Source organism: Nyctereutes procyonoides, unplaced genomic scaffold (genome assembly GCF_905146905.1).
Source record: "Nyctereutes procyonoides isolate TBG_1078 unplaced genomic scaffold, NYPRO_anot_genome, whole genome shotgun sequence".
Taxonomy (NCBI): Eukaryota; Metazoa; Chordata; class Mammalia; order Carnivora; family Canidae; genus Nyctereutes; species Nyctereutes procyonoides.
The window spans coordinates 11,113,692-11,135,127 of record NW_026575146.1 but is presented as its reverse complement, the minus strand read 5'-3'; the positions used below and the strand labels follow the sequence as shown (position 1 = coordinate 11,135,127).

At 40.7% G+C, this 21,436-nt stretch overlaps 1 protein-coding gene across 4 annotated transcripts in view; it reads right to left on the bottom strand.

Annotated features, from left to right (window-relative positions):
- The window catches only part of TIAM2 (TIAM Rac1 associated GEF 2), a 217,930-nt gene that overhangs the window by 112,479 nt on the left and 84,015 nt on the right, over positions 1 to 21,436 (bottom strand). For 3 of the 4 annotated variants that reach the window (XM_055309747.1, XM_055309749.1, XM_055309748.1), the window contains exon 2: positions 17,425 to 17,515. The gene's annotated coding sequence lies outside the window, so the exon portion shown is untranslated. Of the gene's footprint in view, positions 1 to 8,438; positions 8,531 to 17,424; positions 17,516 to 21,436 lie in introns of those variants that run through there. The other variant, XM_055309750.1, reaches the window with a different exon arrangement.

Here is a 21,436-nt window from a genome sequence, read left to right as displayed (position 1 = left end):
TCTTGGGGTCCTGGGATCGAACCACATGTCAGGCTCCCTGCTCAGTGGGGAGCCTGCTTCTCCCTCTCCCTCTGTTCCATGATTTGTGCTCTCTCACTCTATCTCTCAAATAAGTAAAATCTTACAAAAACAAAAACAAAAAACAAACAAACAAAAAATACCTCCCAAAAAAGTTAAATGAAGACCTGAGTCTTGAAGGATGAGTGGGATTTTGTTAGATGAAAACAGAAAAGAGGGTCCTCCAAAGAAAAGAGGAATTTCTAAGACTGGGCACTCTGTGACAGGGTGTGAGTCCCCAAGTGTTTGAATGGAGAAAGACCCTAGCTTGTTCAGGAAAAACTGATCAAGGGCAGCAGGGCCTGACCACTGGTGTCAGGGACAATATTTAGAGGAGAAGGAGGTAGGAGAAGAGGAGGAGAGAGGCTGGGGAAGGAGTGTTGACACTCATTAGCCCATCCCCCCTTTCCCCACTGTCCCAGAGGCACCACACTGTAAGCTGCTTCCTAGGGACACTTGAGAATACAGTCTGGAAGGAGCCCACTGTAGTCCACACCTCGAAGATCAGTGTTGGGGCAGCTCTGGCAAAGGAAGAAAAACTTCTTAGCGCTGGCAGAAACTTGGAAGTTCAAGTGATATGAAGACTTCTACTCACCACTCAATATGGATTTGGAGACCCTCCTACACATCCCCCCCTCCCCCCCTCTGTCCTGGGACTATAAGAGAAACAAAAGGGAGGGATGATCTGATCCCATCCCTAAAAGGACTTATCAGCTTGGGCAGGGAGGGGCTAATTACCAACACGAACCGTTTGGAGAATCAATAAGCAAGTTTATGACAACTTTAACAGTATGGAGTTTATGAGAGAGGTGGTGAGACCAACAATCCCACAAATATTACTGGTATGTCATTGGAATGTCAGGGAGTTGAGAGGCCCAGCTACATCTGGGCCATAGCAGAAACTGAGAACATTTCAGGGTTTTGTTTCTTTTAATCACCTTTTCAAGCAAAATTACAGAATATAGCTTAAAATAATCTCAGTGAAAATAATAGTTTTATTTTTTTTAGAAATTATTAAAATGCCTTTCACACATTTTCATCCATGTTCTCTCCAGTGTTTTGTTTTGTCTTTTTTAATGTATTAAATGTTCAGTCCCACCCTTTTCTGCAAAGTCTACAAGTCTACATCAAAATTCCATCCAAAATTTGGCCATCCTTGCCTCCATAGACCTTGTGCAGTCCATTTGGTGACTGCCGAAGAGTCACAAGATTCAAATTTGCTAGCATGACTTTTAAATAACCTTCCGTTTTAAACTTTTATGAACAGGAACCCTTCCACAAAAGGGGAGTCCAGGCATGGGTAGGTACTTCCCAAGCTCCATACTAAAACAAAAGACCTTGCACGAGAACCCAGGCTGTTAACCACATGGCTTCTCAGTGACTCAGAGATGTACAGGTAAGGCACATGCTTCAGTAAATCAGAAGCAGGCATTGCACTCCTGAACTCAATCACATTCTGTGACCAAAATATACCATGGTAATTATACCTAGTGATTCTTGGCAAAATATTTCTTCATTATACACTGCTCCATTTAAGTTAAAACGTGAACAGGCTTAAACCACACATTTTTTTCCCCTGCTTTGAATAGGTGCTTTCCTCACCCTTATAAATGTGTCACTCTTCTACTCCATCTCAGCCTGAAGCCCGAGTTGAGAGCTCATTTCTCTCAGTGGAAGGCTTAAGGCTACAATTAGTTGTTCTAGGATCCGCAAGTAAAGTTAAACCAGTCATTGCCAAACTTTTCCTTAAATTCTATGATTATTCACAGCAAAAGCAAAAAGATTTTGGCTGGCAAATTTACAGAAACTTTCAGGGAAAAAAAATGAATAGCATTAGGTATAGTTTAAATTTCATAATTTACAGGAATTTATAATTGTGAGATACCTCAAGAAGATGGACACACAGAGTGGGGAAGGGTCTAATGTGTCCTCAGCTTCTGTGTCCCAAGCCCACCTGGGACACGAGAACCCCAGAACCTTGCAGGATCATCCCTACTGCCTCCAAACAGTAGGAATCCAATCTGGAAATTTTAAAATATTTTTTAACATAGGCATTACATCTAAATAATTTTAAATGTTTCTGTACTTTTCAACCTGAAATGATCTTTTTTTAAGTATAATTTAACTTTTAGGCTTATCTTCTAGAAGAACAGTTGTAATTTATGTCCCTTTCATAAAGAAAGCACTGAAAAAGTCTTTCTCTGGAGGTATCCTTATTCCAGGCAGCAAAGGCTGGCCCAGCTGGGAATGGGGCCAGCAGAAAGAAATGAAAAACTGAACTTTTAAATTAACTAAGGAACTTTAAGGTTACAATGTAGTTTTTCCATTTCACTGTGTTATAAAAATCATCACACAGGAAAAATCTGCTTTCTTGGTGGTATAAACTTCATGGTCACAATCCTAAATACCCACTGGAATTCAGTATACCTTCCCTGAGGCACCTGGGTGGCTCAGTCGGACAAGCCTCTGACTCTGGTTTAGGCTTAGGCTGTGATCTCATGAGTCATGAGAATGAGCCTCACGATAGGCTCCACACTCAGCCTGGAGCCTGCTTAAAGATTCTCTCCCCTGCCCATCTCCCTGAGAAAAAAATAAAGAAAAGAAAGAGAAGGAAAAGAAAGAGAAGGAAAAGAAAGAGAAGGAAAAGAAAGAGGAGGGGAGGGGAGGGGAGGGGAGGGGAGGGGAGGGGAGGGGAGGGGAGGGGAGGGGAGGGGAGGGGAGGGGAGGGGAGGGGAGGGGAGGGGAGGGGAGGGGAGGAATGGAAGAAAGAAAATGCTTCCCAAAGGCTATGAGGGTGAGCCACGGTGACCAAGGCCAAGAGGGGAGAAGGGCACTCAAGATCACAGAACAACCAAGTGGCACCTTCCTGAAGCTTCAATTTCATCTAATGCTAAGTAATTTCATAATTGCTTCAATAAAGGAATATAACAAGGATTAAATATAAAACTCACATGTTTAAGGTAAAATACGGAAGTCCAACAACATTTAGCATTTGCATTAGGCTGCTATAACTACCTAATTAGGCATCCTAGGTAAAATACATTAATGCAACATATGTTTAGTGAATACTGTGTTGGATACTGTTCCAGGCCTTGAGGATATAACAATAAATAAACCCCCCCCCCAAAAAAAATTCCTGCTTTCATGGAGCTTTCATTATAGTGGAGAGAAATGAACAATAAATGAGGAAAGTATGTTATTACAAGGTGCTGAGAATTTTAGTAAAAAAAAAAAAAAATGAAGGGGGAACAGGTCATGGAGAAGGCCATGTCGATTCTGGGGAAAAGGCACTCGATGCAGAGGATGGAAAGTACAAATGCCCAGGGAGGTGAAACAGGCAGGCCACTGTGCCTGGCATGGAAGGGGTCAAAGAAGAGACAGAGAGCCGGGGAGTGCAGCCCAAAGGGACATTTTCAGGCCACTGGCTTTTGTGTTGAGATTAAATGTCATGATTAGAGGGTCGTGACTACAGAAGGCTCATCAAGGGGCATGGTTTAAGAGACTCACTGTGGCTGCCCTGTGTTAGATGGCTGGCAGCCAAGTGGAAGCTGAGGTGGGATGGGGGGACAATGAGGCTGATTCAGGTGAAAGATGATGTGGGCTGGACTTGGTGGGAGTGATGAGGAGTGGTCTGAGTCTGGATATAGTGGATAGAAGGGCCAACAGGATTCCCAGGTGGATGGGCCTGAGTGATGACAGGCCAAGAAGGCTGCCATGATTTTCAATCTGGAAGAATGGGGAAGGCATAGCAGAGGAGGCTTAGGAGGAAGACAAAGAGTTGGGTTTAGATGTCTGTTGAAAGTGGCAATATTGAGCTGACAGCTGGACACAGAAGCCAGCGTTCAGGGAAAAGGTGGGCTTGAGGTACAAATTTGCTACTCATCATATGAAGGTGGTATTTGAAACATAAATCGATGAACTCCCCAAGGGAGTATAAATAAAGGGAAAAGAAGAGGCCCTGGGGTGCTCCCCCACGAAGAGGTAAAGGAAATAAGGAGACGCGCACACAGATGAGGGAAACAGAAGGAACAGTCAATGAATCCAATTAGCAGGAGACCAAGAAAATACATTGCCTTTAAAACCAACCAAAAAATGTATTTCAGGGAGGAGACTGTGAGGAAGTGACAAATGTTTCTAATAGTTCAAATAACAAGGACTGAGAAAGAACAAAGCACCGAACCTTAGCAATGTGGAGGTTGATCCATGAACCTGACCAGAGTGGAGTAGAGGTGGAGCACAGTGGATTGGCGTGAGTGTGAGGATGAGGTCAAGGAAACCAAAGAAGATGGTGGCCAGCAAGAACTCACTCCTGTTTTACTGTGACGGGGACAGAGGAACCAATGGGTTCCTCTGGGGAAGGATAGAGGATAGAGGAATGCAGAAGGATAGAGGAATCCAAAAAAGGGTGATGGTCACTGATGTGTGTCTGTCTGTCTGCCTGTACATCTTCAGGAGAAATTCCAGCATTTGAACAGGAGTGATTGGAGAGAAAATGTGCTGTGTGGTAGGGGAAGGGGGAAATGTTTTTCTTAAGTAGCCATTGGGGAAGGACTCTCACAAGAGGAAGACCTGGCCCAAGGGCAACCGCTCTGTACTAGAGAAATTTTAGAAAAAAAAATTTGAGAACACCACTGTATAGACAGAGTAGAGCACCAGGATGCAAGGGCATTAACTCCAGGGCAGGACTCTTTGGGAAACTGCATATTACTGTATCTTCTTATCATTTCCATTTTTCCCCTATAAGTCACATGTTGGGGAAAAAAAGATAAGTGAAGGTCTTTGCTAGGGTGCTCGTTATGTCTAGGGTGTTTTGTCACTGTTTTGTATTTCACCTGTCTGGCTGTGTTTGATTCATTTGCAACTAAGCTACCAATGTTTAATGGAACACATCTGCATATACACATGCGTGTGTATTCCATGAGTTTATGCACACTTTTCATGACGCTCTTTACTCTCTGCTCACTTCTACTGTCCTGAGTTTTCCTGGTTTGTGACTGTGTATAATGAGTCTTTTCACTTGTAACTTCACCTTCTAGGAGTGGCTACAGATGACTTGAAAATATTTTCATTCTCTCCGCCCAGAGCTCCTTATAGTCACCTTTCTTCATATGAACTCTTGGTTTCTGTCCTTCCCAGCGCATAGACTCGGCATCCCGTAAGCCCTTCTACACATCTCCATTTTAGAAACCCTGCTCTAACAGTTCTATCACTATAGAGATGTGTCACAGTCAAGTACAAAAACAGGATAAGGAGCATTTTTCACTTTCCAATGTTGTCCTAAAGATAGCCAGGATTTTTAAGCCCTTATTTAAGTCTTAGGAACGCCCTGGACCAACTCCTTCCTGACATTATCTGTAGCACCTACTCCATCCCTTTCCTACAGTGAAATGATAACTTGGTCTATCACTTTATATGTGGTTTATTTTTCTGAAAGTGCCTTGCACTACCATGGCACTAAAGTAAAGCCCATCTGCTATTTTTCTGTTCCCTTCCATGCCTTTTATTAAGGGACAGAACTAACAAATCCTCAACAGTCTACTATGGGAATAGGATCATGAAAATGAAAAAAAAAAAACAACAAAAAGAAAACAAAAACAAAACAACTCTAAGGCTAAACCAAGAAGACTGGCAGATGAAGTCTAACCGGAGCTGTCTTGTCACCAGAGGTTAGAGCAGCATGTGTGCCCCTAAAATTTTCTCTGGCAACAAATCAATAGGAACGATTGCCCCCAACTGAGTGTACAGCTTTGAATTTCATTAGGATAGGATATATAAAGCCAAGTCTTGTCTCCCAGTAGAGCTTTGAGTCTGTCTGGGCTGATATGTAGACAGGTGAGTAAAAGAAAGAAAGAATGGAGGGAGGGAGGGGAATGGATGGGATGTGTATGTAAACATACATCTACACACATACAGACATATGTATATATGTGTGCCTCTACATTTACAAAGATAGAGTAGGACATGCTAAAGTATTTCCAATTCAAGAAATAGGTCGTCTAAAGGAAGGAGCTAACAGGACACCTGGTATCCTGTCCCAACTCAGCAACTAACCATCTTGGAACTTTGGACAAGACACGTCAGTTCTGTGGTTTTTCCAGTTTTCCCATTTGAAAATTGTGCAAGGGCCCTTTTCAGCCTGACAATAATGTGGGTTATAAGTAGCTGACAATAGTGTATTATATATTCCTGGGCCACTGACGTTACAGCCTCCTACCATTTATTAGCCTATTTTAGATAGAACTGAGTAATAAAGACACTCACTTTGCCATTATCAGAATTCAAACCATTATAAACACAATGTTTCTTACTTGTATGTGTCAACAGTCAGAGATTCAGGATGATCTGCTACATTATTACTACCTGTCTCCATCTTTAATATTGGTGCTATTACTTTCGATTCCATACCAATTTTTTTTTTGAGTCTTCCCAATAAAGCCATTTTTATCTTGGCCCTTACCAAAGGTGTACTTAATCTCAAATTTAAAAATGCAGACTATCACTTAAAAACTTTTTAATGTCCATAAAGATCTTGTTTTGAACGTTGCATAAAAGTAATTAAAAAAAAATCTCACAGCAGAGTTAAGGATCTCACTAACTTAGTTTATCATCTCCACGTAAATAAATCTCACAAAGTGGGCCAAACATGGAGATATGTACAGGCACAGAAGAGTGTCCCATCCAACATTTAAGGAGCATGTGCTTTCCTTTTCAGACTTGCCCCTGTGTTCTTCCCACCTCCTTCTGATATCTACAATAAAAAGAGATTACAGCGACCTGGCACTAACCTTAAATCTCTGAAAAAGAGGATATGTGTCTCCTCAAACACAACTGTAGGCCACCAAGACAGAAATATCTACTTTACTTGGTGGTTAAATGAGGGACCACTTTGGAAGGATAATCTCTTGGCAAGGGGCCTAACCCTATCGTGCACTTCCAAGCATCCCTGAACAGGCCCGGTCTAAGGAGAAGCCTTTGCAAGTTACTCCCTCTGCACTGAAATATGGAAAGAAGGGTGTTATCTATTCGCATTCAAAACACTGTTTACATTCTGGTTGGTTTGGATTGGAGTCATAGGTTCTTCAATGGACTTCAGTTTCTGTCGACAAGCTCTGGTAAAAATCAAAGCAGTTGACAAGTGTTAATTGGACTAGAGAGGAAGACAGCACTCTGTCCCTGGTCGAAATGGTTGCCAGCTCATCAGAGCCATCCTTTCCAGATCCGAAGGAAAAGTAATGAATAAAACTATTCATTTTTTCTATTAATTCGAACCTACCTGAACAGTCCTCACCATTGCCCTATCCCAAAAAGACATTTCCGTAAAGGAAGTGAAGGACTTGACAATGCACGCTAAATCCATACAGTGGATACACAGTGAAACGCACACACTGCCTATCCTAAAATAACTCACAACCCTATTATACTGAAAGTAAGAAAAAACTGTAGAATCCCTAAGTGAGATAGAGGGCTACAATGAAATATTTAAATGTGTTAGGAAAAACCCTAGCGGCTCTGCAGCAGTACCCCTACTTTCCAGAAATTCTATAAATAATCTTCCAAGTTACAATGACTTCAAAAAAGCTTCCTATTTCTGTCTCTCCACCTACCAATTTTCTGAGAATTACATGCTTGGCCAAATAAACTTAAAGCTGAGGAAGTACTATGCCAAGCCAGGGTTCCTCAGTCCCTGCTGATAAGCTCAGGATTCAGACAAATGCCTAATGAATGAGTAGCTTCTGAGGGGATTGTGACATGAATCATTCATTCTACTTGAACCAGGTACCCCCCACACACACACAGATTACAAGGGATTTCATATCTTTTTCAGAAAGTTCAAGACAAAGCTGAAGGACAAACATTAATGAACACTGAACATCAAATTACAAGCTTGAAAAGAAACTCTTAAACCAAATAGCTTCACTCAGCTCAAAACCAAGGCCTGATGAGGTTATATAAGAACCAGGAAACTACAAAATACAATCTCTGCCACATTTTAATTTCCCTTTGTGCCCTAAAAGAATTAAATGGTAAAGATAAAGAAATAGTCATTAATGCTTTAACATGATCAGACTGAGAAATGACACTTTCTTGAGCTATCAGAAAAAATAAATCCATGCAACATATGCCTTTAGCTTTTGGAGAATTATTAGTTAAATGGCATGGGCAACTGTATTAAATCACCAATAGGTGTTAGAAAGCACATACACTCAGATTTGAGGATCAGAGAGCCTTACACAGCCTAAATACAAAATAATGTAAAACAAAGTAAAGGTCCGCGCACAACGAAATATTCCCCAAAGGAGTGTTTCAAGAAACATTTAAACCTCACATATAAAAATTAAGTCTCAACTCCAGAAGGGGGAAAATAAACATTTATAACCTACCTTTGCCAAAACTTCGGATGTAGCCAGTGTTTATCAGGCTCTTTTAATTAGTAGAAAAAGTTTCACCGAGTCAGGGTCTGTGTACAAATCCACAAACTCTCTCTTCTTTCTGCCCATGGTAAGGCAGGAAACAGTGCTGAACACTTCAAATGCTCAGCCGTTAAGAGCTAAAAACAGATCCTGTGCAATGCTGGATATATTTTTGTCTGCTAGCTACACACCCTCATCATGTTCAATTTTTTCCATTGGTGGAAGAGTATGATGCAGACTTAACCAGAAAGTGGTTTTCCATGGGCTGCCTGAAGCGATTAGCCAGGACAGCCTGCCATCATGCCTTGGAGCCGCCAGGCTCACCCATGACTGGGCTGCTGTTGGACGCACATTCCAGAATTACCACCAAAGTTCCATAGGAACGCAGCCCCAAAGTTTGCTGAATAAAGGTTTACTCACTTGAAGGGAGTCTCAGTTGCTTTTTTAAAGCCTTTCAGCAGTAAGAATACACACCTACCATCCTTGTGCTTAGAGCAGTAGTAAACATTTTGTCTCTAAAACCACAGCTGGAATGTCACGGTCATAAAAACCCTGCCTCAAGAGCAGCCCTTCAAAATAATTTTGCAATTTGCAAAATATCGGGTATACGCTTACTCTGTGTTCTTTGCTAGAGTTATTTCATTTTTAAGTTAGCTGTGCTACAGTGTCCTACGTTGGAAGTACTTGTTATCCCAACAGGTCACTATTTTTATGAAAAATAAGCACTAAACTGCCTTTTAAAGTAAAGTGACAGACCAAGCATTCAAGTATTTTGAAGTCTTGCTGTATCTTTTGATATAAGGCTTTCAATTTAAAGTACACCCAACAGGGAAAGCAACAGTTTCGAACGATTTTATAGCAATTCTTGGGAAAGGTACGCTAACAGGGAGAACAGGATTACATCTGTGTAGTGTTTAAATTTTTTAAATTATGACATTTTTTAAGGTAGTATTTTCATTATTTTTTTAAACATGAATGGATCTACGCCTGCAACTGACAAGATTCTTAATATTCAAGACCTGATTGTACTACAGACATATAAGCTTTTAACTCCTTGCCTTGCATGAAAAACAAATCACTACATATGCATATACACACATAAAAATACATGCACACGTTTTTCCCCATATAGGTTTCATGTAGTTAATACCTGCTTGAAGATATACTTTCTGATTTTAATTAGCAAAAATAAGAGCCATTACATAAGGTCATCTGTCCAACAGCTATAAAAACTAGTCTAACCTCTACAAAACTTTATTAATGAACACAGAGCCAAACAATTTTTAGTGCCAGTGGAGCACACCTGAAAAATTGCCTATTCCAACCCCCTCATTTTACAGATAAAAAAAGGAGGCCTGAAGTGACTTTTCAAGGTCACAGAGCTGGTCAGCAGCAGGCAGCAGAGCCAGGACAGGCCACTCAAGTAACCACAACCCCCAAGACTGAAGTCAGAAGGTTGCCACGGAAGCCAAGTCACATAACAGAAAACATGGGGATTCCCAAAATGTTGATTTGATGTTTATGTGCACATGCACATATGCATGTGTGCGCATGTGAAAAATATCCTGGGCTGGGCATCTGGCTGGCTCAGTTGGTAGGACATGCAAGTCTGAATCCCTGGGTCATGAGTTCAAGCCCTATATTGGGCATGGAGCCTACTCGGGGGGGAGGGGGGGGGAAGCCTGAGGAAATAGAGAAGAAAGAAGGCTAAGACATCAAGGAGTACCATTTGTTACTAAAATAAAAGTAAAATTAAGTATCAGCCAGCATAAAAAGTAATTTCTTGAGACAGAAGAACTACCCCTGATTATAAAGGGAGATAGAGGAGAATTAGGGAAGAAGGAAGTTTAAGAAGATATGCCTCTCAATGTGAAAAATGTATAAGAAAAACAATGAACTGTGTGGAAATATTCGCATGCCCCTATTCTAGTCCTGCCCTAGATTTTTTTTTAAAGATTCATTTATTAGAGAGAGAGAACATCTGCATACATATGAGCAAGGGGTGAGCAGAGGGAGAGGCAGAAGCAGACTCCCCAATGAGCAGGGCCCCACCTGGGGCTCAATCCCAGGACCCCAAGATCATGACTGAGAGAAGGCAGATGCTTAACTGACTGAGCCATCCAGGCACCCCTGCCTCTAGATTTTAAGACATTTCTGATCTTTTGATGCATGTTATATGTAGATCTGCTGATGCCAGAACTTTCTGTAGGACTGAATTGTCTCCAATATTCCTCATACATTTCCAGTGGGTTTGCATTCCATTTTCTAATCACTGAGGTCACCCAAAGAACTTTAATTTATGGGTGAATGAAGTCCCTTGGGGTTTCAAATTATGTAAGATTTTTTTTAAATTCTTTAAATTTTGCCCAACTACAATAAAACACTCTTGATTTAGTACTCCAACCCAAAAAAAGTCAGCCTATCTCCAAACCATATTACCTGTTTAATTGTGAGATAATAATGTAACAGGACATTCATGTTAACAGGCATCTAAAATTAAATTCCTTGGCAAAGATCTCCAAGAATTACATACATTACTACTTAAGAAGTATTCTATCCTCACATATACAATGCAGAAGGACACATATAAAAATAAATACAGCAACATACTAACAATTATAAAATTCAAGTGTTGGTGGTGTTCTCTGTACAATTCTTTCAACTTTTCATATTTTTGCAAATTCTCTTAATAAAAAGTTGGTGGGAAAGATATATGTGAAAAAAAAAAGAAAGATATATGTGTGTACACACACACACATGCACAGAGTCAAACTCCTATAAACAGAAAATAGAAAAGTGGTTGCCAAGGGCTGGGGGAAAGAGGGAGAGGTTGCTAAAAACCTTTGTTACAGGGGCCCCTGGGTGGCTCAGTAGGTTGGGCAACTGACTCTTGATTTCAGCTCAGGTCATGATCTCAGGGTCCTGGGATAGAGCCCGGCTCCACACCAGTGGGAAGTCTGCTTCCCCCTCTCCCTCTGCACCTCCCTCTGTTCCCTCTAAAATAAATAAATGTTAAAACAAAAAAACAAAAAACTGTTACAGATGAGTAATGTCTGAGGACCTAATGTGAAACATGGTGACTACACTTGTTAACACTGTATTGTAAAACTGAAATTTGCTGAGAGTAGAACTTCAGTGTTCTCTCTCACATAGGGCAAATAGTGAGGTGACAGATGTTCTTAATGAACTGGATGGAGAGAATCCTTTCACACAGTATACATAGGTCAAATCACAATATACCCTTTATCCTACAATTTTTTATTTTATTATAAGATTTTATTTGTTTATTCATGAGAAATGGAGAGAAAAAGGGAAACAGAGACAGAGGAAGAAGCAGGCTCCCCTCAGAGCAGGGACCCCAATGCAGGACTGATCCCAGATGCCAGCTGAGCCACTCAGGTGCCCTAAATACCCTACAATTTTATATGTCAATTATACCTCAAAAAGGTCAAAGTTTTAAAAACTATCATGTTTTTAGTAAAACCTAGTCTTAGTCAACACCAAGCAAAAATTGTTTCTAACCTGATTATAACCAAGGACATGAATATCTTACATTCTGTCACATGACTAATTGTAATTCATTTTAAAAAAAAGGCCACAAAGTACGGTAAAAATACCTCAGGTTTCAATATCAGTAAATCTGAGTTAGCAATTCATCTTAGTGACTTTAGAAGCGTTCTGAATTGTACCTTCATCATAAAAATGGGGTTGATGATAATAATGTCCATCTCCAATAATAGATGACCTGAACTGAAATCAAGTGCTGGATGCTTAACTGACTGAGCCACCCAGGCTCAATAAAGTTCTCTTTTAATGGACTTTTTTCTATAGGTGCATTATATCCAAATTAAATACACTTTGACTATTGACAATTATTGATAATGTATCAACTCCTAAATTTTGAAATTAAATAGAATGCTTTATAACAAGAGGCAATATTTTTATATAAATGATAAAAATTTGTATTTAAAAAACCATGCTACCAAAAATAAAAGTACAAAATGAGCTTCCACTAAGGTAAAAATGAAAATTTTCTGTAGAAAAAAATCATTTAGGAAATACACTTATAAAGACAAACCACTGGACACATCTATTTGTAACATTTTTGAAAGGCTCTCTTGGAACATTTAAGAAAGTATAAGTAACCGGTCCAAAATTAAATGTAATCAATTAAAAAGTATTCTATTCAGCATCCCACTCCATGCACAATATTTTCTTTTTATGGACTGAAGTAAAATTGTTTGAGCTGAAAGGTTCCTAATAAGTTTAATACAGAGAATAATTGAATCTGAGTTTTCTAACAGACCACAGAGGTCATCCCACTAGACCCATCTCATTTCTATTTTGAGACCCTCCTACAGTATCCTGACAGATGGGCCGCTCTCTCCTATCCAAATACACTGACGGATGGGAAGTTCACAGCTCCATTAAGGCACATTCCATTGTTTAAAAACCAACTGATGGATGAGAACTCCTTGTAGGGATCTTTAATCAGTCATCCTCAAAATCCCACTAATTAAGTTAGTCTTTCCGTCATTATCAACACATATCCTACTCTCTTTTCCTCCCAACCATCCTGCAAACAACAGAAGTCCAATTTCATGGCGTGCTTTCTTCTAGTTTATCTGCATAGTGAGGCCAGAACCACCCCCTGCAAAACAGACCACACATGCAAAACCAGCCCGTATTCTTCCCTAAAAATCAAATGTAGAACGAAAAGAGTCCTAAGACCTCAGTCTGTGTCTCAGTGGGCTAAAAGGGCAGTGCTCTAATCCCACTCAAAGTCAATGAGGCCACAGGCCCTCGCCTGTTTGGTGCCACTAAGTTGGGGAAGTGTCAAGGGGTCCACTGGAGAGGGCAGAAAGGAACCTCATTCCACAGCCCACATGTGTGCAAATTACACACTGCTCCCACGTCACTCAACCAGTGGTCCCAACGATTGACCTTGGAGAAGACGAGTAAGTTTGTTGCCAAGAAAGAAGAAATGACCTAAAATAGAAGTAAAAAGGTTGTGTCTGTACACAAAGGGAAAACTTTACTGCCCAGGTTAGAGATTGCACACACACACAGTCGGGGCCCTTTAAATGCATGAAATGATGGAGGCCAGAGTACTATATTCTTAAGAAACAGAAGCCATCTGTTTGCAAATTAGGCTGTACAAGTATTCTTCAGCACACACACAAAAAAGTTCTGTTCTATTTTTCTGGAAACCTGAAACCCTACAAAAATATTTTTAGTTTTTCCACTACTAATACACAAGAAGATAGAACTTTTCCAGTTTACTCCAAACTCCACTAAAAGAAAAACAACTTAAGTAAATGAAACATAGCATCGGACACTCAGTGTTGGGGAGACATAAAGTGGTGAATAATATGGCAGACCGGCCCTCGCCTGTCCCACCTGACAGGGCCAGCAGCCACGGAGCCCCACTGTCCACCACCACCCAGGAACGTAGAACCCTATGCTGCCAGTTGAACTGCATTTTTAATAATCACTGAGCATGCTGGTTTATATGAAATTTTCACTTTTTAAAAGGTAGGCAACTAATTTAAACATCTTTAAAACACTTGTCAGGAGCACATTTTGCAGGCCCAACAAAGCTTACCCACAGCCCAGAAGCAGCCAGAAGCCCACCAGTGTGCCATGTCTGATGGAAATGGTAAGACACAAACAGGAAAATTTTAAATCCTGAAAAAAGTTTTAACAGCAAGCCATCAGCAGTCTCAGCTCCCTAACTTCAGAAAGCTAAATCCTGGGTCTCTATGGACATACATCCCCAAACAACCAACTTGGCCAAGACAACCAGATGTGCACACAGGATTTCAGATGGGGGGCTGCTTATACAGAAGAGGGGTCATAACAGGCCATACAGGCCAAGACAGCCCCTTTCTTGAGCAGAAGAGGAATCCTTCCTTGATCTGCAGCCCAGCAGCCTCTGGACCCACCCACACTGGGAAGTTCACTACGGCCCAGGGACACCCCTCCTGTCTTCCCCCAGCTCCTAGGCTTCCTTCTACTCATTCATCCTCGCATCTCATCACCACTGCACCCTGCACGCAGGACACTCAAGAGCAATATCATGCCAAATACTGTTTTCTTCATCATTACAAATGGGACCCTATTTCCAAACACTCCTAACCATGATCACAGTTGTCCAGATAGTAACATCCTTCTTAGATCTCAGGTCTAGAAAGAAAGAAGGAAACAAAAAACCATGAAGCCCTGTGCCAAGAGTGTTAGTTGAGATTTCTACACCTAGATGAATTTCTGTTCATTTAATTCTCATAGTAATCCTCATTGATTTGTATTAGCAGTGCTAATGCAGATGGGGAAACTGAAGCTAAGCACAACTAGAAAACCCAAACCAAGTCTGTCCGATACCAAAGAGACAGCAATATTGCCATACTTATGGAAAATGGCATATCTGTATTTTATTGGTATGACAACTAATTAAAATTATTAATGATTATAAGCAAGCCTTTCCTTTCTGCTAACTTCGGGTATGGTCTCTTTTCATCCACATGACACAAAAGTAAATGCTCAAAATCCTATCTCCACTTTATGAACAGTATCCAAACATATTACTTGTAAACCTAGTTGATGTATTTAATATAGAAACTTCTGAGTATATACTAAATAAAAAAACAGAAATTTATATAACACGTATACTAACATGAGTAAAATGCTCATATTACCCTCATCTTGCAGAAGAAGAAAATAAGGCACCAAAGCTTAAAGAGCCTGCCCTAGGTCACTGAGCCAGGATTCAAAAAACTCAGGCAATCTGACTCAAAAAAATAAACAAACTAAACTTTAGGCTTTTCAGAATAGGTGTGTTTCAGTCATGGTATTTGAACTTCATTAAAGCAGAAATCAAACAGTTGCCAAGGTTAATCAGAAATTCCTTTTAAATATTCTACTATAGGGGCACCTGGGTGGCTCAGTGGTTGAACATCTGCCTTGGGCTCAGGTCATGATCCCGGGGTCCTAGGATAGAGTCTTGCATCATGCTCCCTATAGGGAGTCTGTTTCTCCCTCTGCCTTATGTCTCTGCCTCTCTCTGTGAGTGTCTCATGAATAAATAAACAAAAAATTTTTAAATAAATAAAAATTAAAAATTAAAAATAAATATTCTACTGGAGATGATATAAAGTTCAATCACCACAAGAGTTACCAATCACCCACAAAATTTCTAACTTTAGTAAGTGCTCCCTTTGCAAATAGACCCAAAACATTACAAAACTTCCTTTTCACATGGAAGATAATGCTAAACTTGATAATTCTGTGAGAGAATAACTCACATTGAAAAACAGCTACTAGGGCAGCCCCGGTGGCCCAGCGGTTTAGCGCTGCCTTTAGCCTGGGGTGTGATCCTGGAGACCTAGGATCGAGTCCCATGTCGGGCTCCCTGTGTGGAGCCTGCTTCTCCCTCTGCTTGTGTCTCTGCCTCTCTCTCTCTCTCTCTCTCTGTCATGAATAAATAAATAAAATCATAAATAAATAAAATCAGAAAGAAAGAGAAGAAAGAGAAGAAAGGAAGAAAGGAAAGGAAAGGAAAGGAAAGGAAAGGAAAGGAAAGGAAAGGAAAGGAAAGGAAAGGAAAGGAAAGGAAAGGAAAGGAAAGGAAAGGAAAGGAAAGGAAAGGAAAGGAAAGGAAAGGAAAGGAAAGGAAAGGAAAGGAAAGGAAAGGAAAGGAAGAAAAGAAAAGAAAAGAAAAGAAAAGAAAAGAAAAGAAAAGAAAAGAAAAGAAAAGAAAAGAAAAGAAAAGAAAAGAGAGAGAGAAAGAAAGAAAGAAAGAAAGAAAGAAAGAAAGAAAGAAAGAAAGAAAGAAAGAAAGAAAGAAAGAAAGAAAGAAAGAAAGAAAGAAATAAAACAGCTACTAAACAAAGTGAATCTTCAAAACCTCCTCTGGTGCCAACAAATTTCTCACCATCTGACACTGAGCAACTTACACAGTGAGCTACATTTCACTGCTGAACTCATTAGATACTCAGTCACAAAATAGCTACTGTGCACCAGACCCTGTCCTGGGCTGTGGAGCAACGTGAGGACAGAGAAACAAGCTTCTGACCACACAGAACGTGTGCTCCAGTGACGGTAAGGCTGAACAGCAGGCTGATAAATAAATACACAAGGGAGAAAGCTATCCAGGAAGACAAGCACTTTGCAGAGAATTAAAAGAGGTGGCCACCTTCAGTTGTGTACAGAGAGATGATCTCTCAGAGGCAGCACCCAAAGATGAGATCCAAAGGGCATGAAGCCGCGCAGGACAGAAGTGCCACTTGGAAAGCTTATGCTTGTATCTGTGAGTCTCAGCGAAGAAAGCACGCGCGGCAAATGCTGCAAACATTTCCAGGGAATGACTGGCAACCATTCCAAATACTGCTTTGGGAACGAACTGAACTGTTCAGCTCTCCGCTTTAGTACCTAAACTAGAACCACTCCATCAACCCAGTAAAGCACCTCGGTCAGAATGAAACAGCCTTAACATAATTGGAATCTTACCTTTCCCTCAGTGGCTTCCTCATGTCCAGGTCTCCTGAGCTCACCTGATCTTACAACTCCAACCTGAAATGCTACGCTCTAGATCTGTTCATCAGCAGGATGTCCTGTTTGGTTTGGAGTTCCAGTGTGTGCAGCATCAGTGTGTGGTACGTGAAGAGACAGAAATGAACACTTGCAATTTATTTCCCCACCTAAGTTCCCAAAGAGGATGGGTGTGCATAACCCCACAGAGAGGGGACCATTCAGCCTATCAAATTAAAGCATGTTTATAATAAGCCACTCATATTTGGTCACTTACTACCTGCAAGGAAATTCAATTTCCAGCCCCAACCTGAGCAATCCACTTTGGCTTTCCCCACCCAGGTCCACGACAAAGAGCAGTAACACGGGAAACAGACATGCAGCTGACATACATTAATACCTCTAAGATACACAAGTCCCTCAAACTTACCCCTAGAGGGAGTGTGAATGACACTTGGTGTTATTCATTCATCCAGAAGATGCTGGCTGAAGAGGTCTCTTTGTAATTCAAGCACAGAGCCCTAGCAAGAGAAAACAAAAAGGGGTAAGAAATCACTTTTTATTACATTTTTATAATTAAAGCTCAATTTCTCAACATTATGCTGTATCTCGGGCTTGATTCAAAGAGGGAACTAAAAAAAAAAATCAAAGGTTAAGTGATTAACTAAAAAGGAAATATGAGGGTCCTGCCACAATCTTAATTGGAGAAACAGATTTACTATAACTCCACATGGCCAAGCGGTTTTATAGGTAGATTTATGGAGGGAGAGGAAAAGGAGGGAGAGAGAGCAGATGGGGGAGAAGAAATTGACAATCAGATGGTGATTAAATAGCCAAACAAAGCCTACTGTGATCAAACCACAGCTCCAGGTCTGGGAGTAGAGTACCAAGAGAGGTCTCTGCTCTCACTGAACTTCATTCAAGCAGGAGAAAGCAGTCGAAACAAAACAAATAAGAAACATAAAAATTATCCTAGAGTGATATGTGCAATGTAGACACCTGACCAGATATGATAAGATAATGAGTGACAAGTAGCTACCTTAAAATGGAAGGTTAGGAACTGGATTTCTCAGATGGCCATCTAGGCTGAGATCTCAGAGCTACTCCAAAGTTAGGGAAATGACCTCCCAGGTACAGGGACTGCCCAGACCCTAAGAAGAACCAGTGTGTCAGAGACAGTTATCACGGACCATGGGGCAGGATCCACATGCAAGTGGGCTGAGTCAAAGAATGAGTTGCACAACTTATGAAGCAGGTGGTTTCTGGATCCTCTCATATTATGAAGAATAATACATTCTTCTGTTGTTTGATGCACTGCCCAGTGACATATTAAAATTCATGGCCCCATTAGTCAACATACCAGAAAGTACCTCCCTTTTCATTTTTTAAAATATTAAACAGATTGCTTTCAGAGAGTGAGACTTGTCTTTTTATAAGACATTTCACCTCAGCTATGTCCATAAAATACTACATTATGGTAATAATTGTGTACTGTGGGTTACAGACTTAATAAAGAATGCAGGCTTCGAAGCCAAAAGATTGGGGTTCAACCCTCTAGCTTCCCCCATTACCACCTGAGGGAGCCCAGCCTGGTTATTTAAATTGTCTGAACCTCTGATTTCTTCAACCATAAAGTGGAAATATTTTCTGCTTTGCAGGGTTATTCCAAGTACTGAATGGGATAATGCACATAAAATACTCAACAAAATGGCTAAAACATGAAATGCTCAATCGAAGTAGCAATGAAGTACTTTCATTGTAAATAGTTGCTATTGGGAAAGGTGTGATTATCACAATGATTCATGTTACAGAAATAAACCTATATAACTTGACAGAGAGATAATAATTTTCATTTACAGGTTCACAGAATATCCTATGGGTGGGCCTTTAAAAACCAGCCCAAGCTCTCTCTTTAGGTAAGAATTTAAAGCTTACGGAAGTAGGCTGACTTGCCCAAGGTGATATAAATGGTCCAGAGAAAATTTTTTTAAACCTGATATATTTGGTCAAGAATGCCTGCCTCATTGGGGTGCCTGGCTCAGTCAGTTAAGCATCTGACTCTTGATTTCGGCTCAGGTTATTATCCCGTGGTCCTAGGATTGAGCCCTACCAGGTTCCATGCTTAGCAGGGACCCTGCTTTGAGGATTCTCTCTCCCCTGCCCCCTGCTACCACCCCTGTTCAAAATAAAGATTTTATTTTTTTAAAAGATTTTATTTATTTATTCATGAGAGACACGGGGTGGGGGGCAGAAACACAGGCAGAGGGAGACACAGGCTCCATGCAGGGAGCCCGATATGGGACTCGATCCCAGGACTCCAGGATCATGCCCTGGGCCAAAGGCAGGCACCAAACCGCTGAGCCACCCAGGGAGCCCCAAAATAAAGATTTTAAATAAATCTTTAAGAAAAAAAGAATGTTTGCTTTCTAAGATAAATCCTATATAGACATTTTTTTAATTTTTATTTTCATTTTTTTTAAGTAACATCTATGCCCACCTTGGAGCTCAAACTCACAACCCCAAGATCAAGAGTCATACACTCTACCAACAGAGCAAGCCAGGTGCCTCAAATTTTTAATTCACTTTGGAATTAACCCAGTACAGACAAGAAAATATATTTTAAGAAAATATTTTTTAAATGATAAGAATGGAAAATTGAACAAGTTTCAATGAGTTCTATCTAAATAAATTACACAGATAATTTTTTAAAACCCAAGAATTGACCTATTTTACTAATGGCCTATACATGGTTATTTACTCATCAAGAAATTATAAAATATATCATCTGTCACATTTAAATTTTTCCAATGATAATAACAGATACGGAGCCTCCAGTACCTATTAGGACAGAAGCTTTCCATACATTAATTCTGAATACCTTGCCATTTCATGAATGTGAGTTTTTTTATTCTCCAGGCCTTTGCACATACTGTGTCCTGCTAGGAATGTCTCCCTAATTACCCCTTCAAGACCCAACTTAAGTGTCTCCTCTTCTGTGAAGTCTTCCCCAACCTTCTACCTTCTTCCTCACCCCCCCAAGCCATGAGGCTCTACCAAGCCCTCATTTACCTCACCATTCCATCAAAATCAGACAATGGCATACAGTGATTTTCACTTGTCTGTCTTCTTTACCAGATTTTAATTGCTTTCAAAGTGAAGGGCTCATCTTATCTTTGGTTTCCTAACATCTAGCAGAATGCCTTACATGTGGGCGCTCAGTAAAGGTATGAACTGATGCATCACACTATTGATAAAACATGATTTCATTTTTAAACCAGCCTGCTTTTTCCACTGCATCACCATGACTTAAATTGCAAAAAATGGGGAAATGGCATCTTAAGTACCATAACAGTGAATGTAACACATCAACCCGGCTAGGCTGTGGTACACAGTCATGTGGTCTAACGCCAGTCTAGACATTGCCGTAAAAGTATTCTTTTAGATGCAATTCATGTTAAGTTGGTAAACTTTGAGTAAAGCAGATTGCCCTCCATGTGAGTGCCCCATCCAATCAGCTGAAGGCCTGCCTATAGAGCAAAGGCTGAAGTTTCCTGAAGAAGCAATTCTGCTTCCAGACTGCAATAAATAAACTCTGCCTGAGTTTCCAGCCTTCAGCCATGCAGAGTTTAGTCGCAAGACTGCAACGTCAACTCCCACCTGAATTTCCACTCTGCTGGCCTGTCCTATGGATTTGGGACATGCTAGCCCCACAATCAATCACATGCATCAATTCTTTAAAATCTCTTGATGGGGGGGGCGGGGTAGGTTGGTCAACAGGCAGGCTCCTGTTGGTTCTGTTTCTCTGGGGAATTCGGATTATTAGAACTACTAATCATTTGGGTTAAAATAATTTTAGGCAGGGTTACAGAATGTTTAAGTTTATGCATGCTGACTTCAACCCTGTTTGTTCTGCAGATGAAGAATGTAAGGCCTGCGGGGACAAATTAGACCCGTCACACAGCCAGGAAGAATAAGGACCCGAACTCAGACCACCAAATTTGTTCAGCTGTGTTCCCAAAACAGACGACACAGTTTTGTCACAGTAACAAAACAGTGGTTGCCAAAGGTTCTTGGATCCCCCCTTTCATATGTATTTCTTTTTTTAAAAGATTTTATTTATTTATTCATGATAGACATAGAGAGAGACAGAGACAGAGACACAGGCAGAGGGAGAAACAGGCTCCATGCAGGGAGCCCGACATGGTACTCAATCCCAGGACTCCAGGATCGCACCCTGGGCCAAAGGCAGGTGCTAAACCGCTGAGCCACCCAGGGATCCCCTCATATGTATTTCAAGGCCACATGAACAATTAACTTCCATCTAGTAGGATGGACAGTAACCCATTTTCAACAAGTGGATATTTTCTTAAGAGTATAGATGGCTTTGGGGCACCAGGCTGGCTCAGTCAGAAGAGCATGTAACTCTTGATCTTGGGGTCATG